Raw genomic sequence first — 7,718 nt, 5'->3', positions numbered from 1 at the left:
TTAGTTTGTATAGCCAGTGCAAAGCAATCTGAAGAAAACACAGGTTGTTTATCAGGAATGCTGTGTTCTAGTTGTTCTAGTAGCAGAAGGTCCTCCATTAACTGTATGTCATTAGGCAATTCTCCTGACTCTTGGGTGCTTGGTTATCTCTTTTGTAAATCGAAGTTAATAGTGTTTACCCTGCTAGCTCTCTGGGTTGTCATGAGATAATAGATAACAAGGAATTTCACTCTACAAATGTAATGTGACTGAAAAATAAAGGTCATCATTTTAGAATTTTAAGGAATAGGACAGGGTTCCTCAAACATTGCTCTACACTAGAACCACCTGGGGAGCTTTAAAAGCACCCCATGCTCAAACACAGCTTATAGTCATTAAATCAGACTCTGGTGTGGAGCCTAGGTGTTGGTATTTTTTTAATAGGAAATATGTTTATTATTGATCATCTCAATTCAAAAATACTCATTCTTTCTCAGGGCTGTCCATCATACTCAGTCTCTTTGCAGATATTAAATACATCAAAATCATGAGCAATTTTAACAGTAACATAGAAACTTCTGTACAGTAAGCAAGACAGGAATTTCTAACAATGACACAAAAGCTCCAGAACTTGCCAGTAAAACAAAGGAAGCATTTCCAATGACAAGGCCTAGGAACCCATGGATAAAAATCTAACAGAACACATGCTGGAAAACGGGGTCAGGAAATAGTATCATCCACCTCAATCTGAATATGATCAGTGATGGCACAAAGCATGTCCTGTGAGAGGGACTTGGAGATACGATCGCTTCTATCCAGAAATGTGCCCTTTGGGAATGGGACATATGGTACCTAAGTGCCCCCAAATCAATTGTTTTTCAACTTCTTGTCTACACAATCATAACCAAGATTTCAAGGAAAAGGCAGGCGCAGGAAGTATTTAGCTTTGTCTTCTTAGCAGATGTAACATCAGCTCTGCATCCTCCGCTAGAGACAGGCCAGTATCCAAGGGCTCTAAAGTGTCCCACTTGGCCTTCTTTCTGTTACGACTTGTTGGTCCCATGTCTTCCACTTCACTGTTGCTCCTCTTCTTCATTCCCTGCTTCATCTTGGTATCACTAATTTTATTTTCCATATCTTCATTATCTGAATCTTCAGAGCTTCTGTACTTATCTGGATCTGGGAGTGTGCTTGGATCAATTCCATCATCATCAACATCACTCCAATCCAGAAAGGCTTCCTCTTCATCTTTGGCCTTTGCTTGTCTTTTGTTGGCTTCTCTTCTGGCTTCCCTTTCTTTCATTCTTTTCTCCCGATGCTTTGCCTTAATTTTCTCCCTATATTCTTCTTTGTCAAATTTGTCCTCTTCCTGAAGTCTTCCCTTTGCTTTATCTAAGTTGATACCACCTGCGTCATCATCTTCCTCAGCATCCTTAATGGCAGATTTCTGCATTTGTGGCCACTGCTGAACCAACTCCCCTTCATCAGTACATGTTATCTTTTTATTTGCTTTAAAATTTCTCTTCGTTACTATTTTTGCTTCTGCAACTTTGATCACTTTTTTCTTGATGCTGGATTTAGAAGGTTCTTTCTTCTGTAATGTTTTCTCCTCTTTAAGGTCAAATCCAAACACATTGTGCCGCTTCACCTTCAAGAAATCAGCATCTTCTTCCTCCTCATCTCTGTCCAGGAACTGCGTAGGAACTTCCTTGATCTTCTTTGCTTCACTGGTGTTAGGAAGAGATGGAGCTTGAGATCCTTTTGCTTTTGCCAGTTTCTCTTCCATTTCTTCTTCATCGTCTTCCTCTTCCTCCTGTTCTTCGTCACTAGTATCATTAGCCAGTCTGTGCTCTGTCCCTTTGAGTCTTTTTCCACTTTTCTGAAGGATGGACATTTTCTCATTGAAGAAGGCTCTAAATTCTTCCACTTTGTCATTGGTGAGGGAGGGAGCCCTTGGCTCAATTACTTTATTAGCTTGGCTCATTACCAATTCTTTGGTGGGTTGTTTCTGCATTTTCTGAAGAAATCTTATGCGTGGTGCCACAGCAAGCCCAAGAGGCAGGGCATATTCAGGTATAGGTAACTTGCTCACATCAAATACTTCTTTATCCTTCATCAGATATACCGATCATATATCGGAGACCAAACACCTTTGAGCTCTTTCTTTTAAATCTTGATCTTCAGCTAAAAAAGATTCCAATTTTTTCTGGATATCTATGTTTTTCTGGATTGATTTTGATTTCCTTCATAGGTACTTTCTTCTGAAGAAGCTGCTGCACCATAGCTTTTTCTGGGGCAAGCAAAATTAATAAAGCTTCACCATCCCCTTTTTACCTGGCAGTTCTACCTGCTCTGTGAATATATGTGTTGGCATCCTCAGGACAATCAAACTGAAGAGCCCAATTCACAGCTGGGAAATCCAGCCCCATGGCTGCAACGTCACTAGCAAAGAGTACTGCAGCTCTCTTATGGACAAACTCATTATAGACTTCCATTCTTCTCATTTGCTGCTGTCGACCATGGAGGTCAAGGATAGAAATACCAGGACGTAGCTGGCAAAACACTCGGTACAGATGTTGGACCTCTTTGCAACTGGAAAAAAATACAATTCTCTTCTTCTTCAGATGGCTTCTCAAAAAGGAATACAGCACACTTATTTTTTTTTCTTTTTTTTTACTTTTTTCCCTTTATTCATTTATTTATTTTTTGGACATAAATAAGTTCTTTTTTTTTTTTGCAATTTTTTTTTATTATAATTTAGGTTTTAGGGTACATGTGCACAATGTGCAGATTTGTTACATACGTATCCATGTGCCATGTTGATTTCCTGTACCCATCAACTTGTCATTTAGCATTAGGTATATCTCCTAATGCTATCCCTCCCCCCTCCCCCCACCCCACAACAGTCCCCAGAGTGTGATGTTCCTCGTCCTGTGTCCATGAGTTCTCATTGTTCAATTCCCACCTATGAGTGAGAACATGCAGTGTTTGGTTTTTTGTCCTTGCGATAGTTTACTGAGAATGATGTTTTCCAGTTTCATCCATGTCCCTACAAAGGACATGAACTCATCATTTTTTATGGCTGCATAGTGTTCCATGGTGTATATGTGCCACATTTTCTTAATCCAGTCTATCATTGTTGGACATTTGGGTTGGTTCCAAGTCTTTGCTATTGTGAATAGTGCCGCAATAAACATACGTGTGCATGTGTCTTTATAGCAGCATGATTTATAGTCCTTTGGGTATATACCCAGTAATGGGATGGCTGGGTCAAATGGTATTTCTAGTTCTAGATCCCTGAGGAATCGCCACACTGACTTCCACAATAGTTGAACTAGTTTACAGTCCCACCAACAGTGTAAAAGTGTTCCTATTTCTCCACATCCTCTCCAGCACCTGTTGTTTCCTGACTTTTTAATGATGGCCATTCTAACTGGTGTGAGATGGTATCTCACTGTGGTTTTGATTTGCATTTCTCTGATGGCCAGTGATGATGAGCATTTTTTCATGTGTTTTTTGGCTGCATAAATGTCTTCTTTTGAGAAGTGTCTGTTCATGTCCTTTGCCCACTTTTTGATGGGGTTGTTTGTTTTTTTCTTGTAAATTTGTTTGAGTTCATTGTAGATTCTGGATATTAGCCCTTTGTCAGATGAGTAGGTTGCAAAAATTTTCTCCCATTCTGTAGGTTGCCTGTTCACTCTGATGGTAGTTTCTTTTGCTGTGCAGAAGCTCTTTAGTTTAATTAGATCTCATTTGTCAATTTTGGCTTTTGTTGCCATTGCTTTTGGTGTTTTAGACATGAAGTCCTTGCCCACGCCTATGTCCTGAATGGTATTGCCTAGGTTTTCTTGTAGGATTTTAATGATTTTAGGTCTAACATTTAAGTCTTTAATCCATCTTGAATTAATTTTTGTATAAAGTGTAAGGAAGGGATCCAGTTGCAGCTTTCTACATATGGCTAGCCAGTTTTCCCAGCACCATTTATTAAATAGGGAATCCTTTCCCCATTGCTTGTTTTTGTCAGGTTTGTCAAAGATCAGATAGTTGTAGATATGCAGCATCATTTCTGAGGGCTCTGTTCTGTTCCATTGATCTATGTCTCTGTTGTGGTACAAGTACCATGCTGTTTTGGTTACTGTAGCCTTGTAGTATAGTTTGAAGTCAGGTAGCGTGATGCCTCCAGCTTTGTTCTTTTGGCTTAGGATTGACTTGGCGATGCGGGCTCTTTTTTGGTTCCATATGAACTTTAAAGTAGTTTTTTCCAATTCTGTGAAGAAAGTCATTGGTAGCTTGATGGGGATGGCATTGAATCTATAAATTACCTTGGGCAGTATGGCCATTTTCACAATATTAATTCTTCCAACCCAAGAGCATGGAATTTTCTTCCATTTGTTTGTATCCTCTTTGATTTCATTGAGCAGTGGTTTGTAGTTCTCCTTGAAGAGGTCCTTCACATCCCTTGTAAGTTGGATTCCTAGGTATTTTATTCTCTTTGAAGCAATAGCACACTTATTTTTTGCCGCTGCTCACGGACTATGTAGTTCTGTTCCAAGGTGGCAGGGGTGCTATATTTTCATTTTTCATGAACCCAGACATACTCAGGGTTTTTCAAACTCAGGCATGCCAGGTCCTTTACAGATATAGTTTGTGTTGCTGAGAAAAGTAAAGTCTGACGTTTCTTGGGGAGATTTTCAATAATAGCATTCACGGTATCGGCAAAGCCCATATCCAAGATTCTATATGCTTCATCAAGAACTAACATTTGGAGAGCGGTAGCATGAAAAAATAGTGTTTCATCCATGTGTTGAAGAAGCCGACCTGGTGTGCACACGAGTATATTTATGTTGTTGATCCTCTCAGCTTCTGTTTCAGATACTTTCCACCAATGATGAGACCAGCTGAGAAGCCATGATTCTTTCCTACCTTTTGGAGAACCTCAAAGGTCTGATAGGCCAGTTCTTTCATAGGTGATATTATGAGAACCCCCAGCCCATCTGTTGAGGTCTATTGCAGATGATATAAGGCTTCTAGCACTGGAACAAGGAAAGCCAAAGTCTTACCAGATCCAGTTTTGGCCACTCCACGTACATTTTTACCATGCAAAGCCAATCCAATGGTCTACTTCTGTATGTCAGTTACCAAGCAGTATTGAACTTCTTGCAAACCTTTCAATGTTTTTTTGGACAAGGAAAAATCTGAAAATCTTGTAATTTCATTTACATTTATCTTCTCATAGTTCTGCATGAGGCGGCTGTTACCCTCGTGCTTGACCTGCCATTCGGGTTTCTTCAGTTGCTTCCTCAGCTGCTTCTTTTTGTTCTGCCCATGGCTGTGTTTTTTCTTCCAGCGATTGAAGCTCCGCACTGGGTCGGGTCGGGCTCCCGAACCTGGAAAGTCCGCAGTTTTGCCCATTGCGGCGGCAGCGACAGCTGGGATCACCCCCAGATACGAGACACCTAAGGCCAGGCTCTTGGAACCAGCATGTGGAAAACGCACAGAGGCGCATGCGTAAGTGTTGGTATTTTTAAACTACTCATGTGATGCTAGTGCACAGCCAAGTTTGTGAGCAGTGCTCCAGCACCTTACTGTCAGAGTATGGTCCATGGGGCCGACAGTTATCAGGATCACCTGAGAATTCATTAGGAATGCAGGTTGTCAAGTCCGTTCTAAATCTTTGTATTTTAACAAGATCTTCAGGTGATTCATTTGCATCTTAAAATTTTAAAAGCACCACTTTAGAAGTTATTTCATCTGTTTTATTTTGAAGTTGAAGAAAAATCCACAGAAGTTATGGAGTTTGCTGATGGTCACAATTCTAGCTAATGAAGCCAGGACTAGAATTAAAAATTCTTGATTCCAAACCTGTGCTTCTCTCCAACGCTGTGGATGTGTGCCTGTGTTATCCTTCATATAGAAGAAAAAGGTGTGGATAAATTGTCAATAGTGTGTACACTTTGAGTGTACTCTGTCTTTTTGAGATGTAGCTTATGGATTTGCTGTTAATTATCATCTCTCTCCAGACCTATCACCTTTGAGAACAATGTTCATGAGATGGAGAAACTGACTGACAGCTGCACCTAGATAGATTGCTTTGAATATTTCGGGAAAGAGTGGAACAGTTTGCAATTTAATTGTGCTAGTTATTGAGTTTGTGTGTGTGTGTGTGTATCAGGGTCTCACTCTGTTGCCCAGGCTGGAGTGCAGTGGCACGATCTCGGCTCACTGCAACCTCTGCCTCCCAGGTTCAAGCGACTCTCCTGCCTCAACCTCCCGAGTAACTGGGATTACAGGTGTGAGCCACTGTGCCTGGCCTGTTATTGACTTTTCTTACTAAAATTCTCTACTTCCAAAGCATAAATGCTAATAAAAAATATTTATAAAATAAGACTTTTCTGCTCTTCATTAGCTGATGGAGTAGTCTCAAGACTAAAAGACTGTGGTATGAGACAAGAATACTAGTCTAAAAAGATGATGGCATGGGAAAAGAATATAATTTTTTCTTTCAGTTATCAACTTGAAGCTTTTGGGAAAGGGGAAATCCTGGGAATTTAGGGATGTGGGTAGTTTTGTAAGAAACCAGCCAAATGTTCTAAAGACAGAGTTTATGCTGGGCTCTGTGCTCAAACTGATCTAGCCAGAGTATGAAGGAAGCTGGAGAGAAAATGCAGGCTAGGTTGGTGTTGATCTGTCCAATCAAACACCACATGGGTTTAGCAGATATATGCCATGCACATCGATATGTGCTATTTTAAATTTCCTGGGGCAATACTTGTTAGAGAAGAGCAGTATGTTGGACTCATCAGGCTTCTTACTAATATGTACCTAGCTCTCTCCTCCTCTCTGCACCTGCTGTGCTACTGATTATACTGTAAGTAATGGCAGCTTTGCCTTGGGAGGTTATGGATATGCTGCAGGTGGGGCATCTCTCCTGTGAAGGTGTGTAAATTTCAAATTGCTAGTTGCACCTCCTTGCAAGAGGGCTATGGGGAGCAGGAGGGAGAGAACAGCAGTGGGAGTGGCACCCAAAGCCATAATAATTTCTGATGATTAACCTCCAGTTTTTCACATCCTCTATTATGTGTGTTTCCAGGATCATAGACAAGATGATTGCTTTGCTGTATGGAAAATCTGGAACTGTATAACTATCTAATTTTCCACACATGATATCATAATACCTCTAGTAGCACTATTTGTAGCTAAAGCCTCCCTCTCCTCCTCCTTCTTCCTGTTTTTTCCTCTATTTGATGTATTTTCCTTTCTTTCATTAATTGCAAGGGGCTTTAGCCCAGGGTGAGGATGGTGAGGATAGTGACTAGTGCGATAGGAGTGGTGGCTTCAGAGCCTCCTGTCTGCATGGTAAAAAATATATGTGTGTTTATCTGTTTAGGAGAAGATTCCTAAAGACCCAGAGTGATATTATTACAGCTAGAATGCATTTAGAAACTCTAATGAAATGCATGTAAGGACAGAGGCAGGTAATAGAAATGAGTGACTGGATCAAGAGAACTGCGGTGGACTTGGTGGCTCCTAGCCTGTCTCAGAGGGGACATACCAGCCAGCTCCATCCATTGTTGCTATAGAGAGTGACAACAAGTGCTATGAAATCTCATTTTTAAACAGAAGCTAAAAATTCAAGTTTTACATGAAATTTTCTGCTCTCTAAGTGTTCATAATTAATTGAGGTTTCTTTTTAACTCCATCAACTATGTAGGCCAAAAACCATGTCTGAAGGACTAGAT

General features: G+C 40.5%; 1 pseudogene; it reads right to left on the bottom strand.

Annotated features, from left to right (window-relative positions):
• Positions 1-639: 639 nt before the first annotated feature.
• On the bottom strand, positions 640-5,412 carry LOC129479282 (probable ATP-dependent RNA helicase DDX10; annotated as a pseudogene).
• Between the last annotated feature and the right edge of the window lie 2,306 nt (positions 5,413-7,718).

Source organism: Symphalangus syndactylus, chromosome 3, assembly GCF_028878055.3.
Source record: "Symphalangus syndactylus isolate Jambi chromosome 3, NHGRI_mSymSyn1-v2.1_pri, whole genome shotgun sequence".
Taxonomy (NCBI): domain Eukaryota; kingdom Metazoa; phylum Chordata; class Mammalia; order Primates; family Hylobatidae; genus Symphalangus; species Symphalangus syndactylus.
Note: the sequence above shows the minus strand (reverse complement) of the source record. Positions and strands in the feature narration are given on the sequence as shown.